This window comes from Cebus imitator, unplaced genomic scaffold (assembly GCF_001604975.1).
Source record: "Cebus imitator isolate Cc_AM_T3 unplaced genomic scaffold, Cebus_imitator-1.0 Scaffold668, whole genome shotgun sequence".
NCBI classification, from domain to species: Eukaryota; Metazoa; Chordata; class Mammalia; order Primates; family Cebidae; genus Cebus; species Cebus imitator.
The window spans coordinates 656,168-656,803 of NW_016107983.1; positions in this window are offsets into that span (position 1 = coordinate 656,168).

Consider the following 636-nt stretch of genomic DNA (forward strand, 5'->3'; position numbering starts at 1 on the left):
ACAAATGTTATTTGTCTCTACAAATAATACAAATATTAGCCAGGTGTGGTGGCACACATCTGTAGCCCCAGCTACTTGGGAAGCTGAGATGGGGGAACTGCTTGTGCCTGGGAGGTTGAGGCTGCAGTGAGCCATGATTGCGGCACTGCACTCCAGCCTGGACAAGAGTAAGAGACCCTGTCTCAAAAACAAACATGGGTCAGGAGCATGATGCCTGTAATCCCATTACTTTGGGAAGCTGAGGCTAGTGGATCATTCGAGGTCAGGAGTTCAGGATCAGCCTGGCCAACATGGTGAAACCCTGTCTCTACTAAAAATACAACAACAACAAAAAATTAGGCAGGCATAGTGGCGGGTGCCTGTAACCCCAACCACTCAGGAGGCTGAGGCAGGAGAATCGCTTGAGCCTGGGAGTCAGAGGTTGCGGTGAGCCGAGATTGTGCCACTGCACTCTGGGTAACAGAGTGAGACCCTGTCTCAAAACAAAATGAAATAAAAACAAAAACAAAAAACTCCACTGGAGCCGGGCGCGGTGGCTCAAGCCTGTAATCCCAGCACTTTGGGAGGCCGAGGCGGGTGGATCACGAGGTCAAGAGATCGAGACCATCCTGGTCAACATGGTGAAACCCCGTCTCC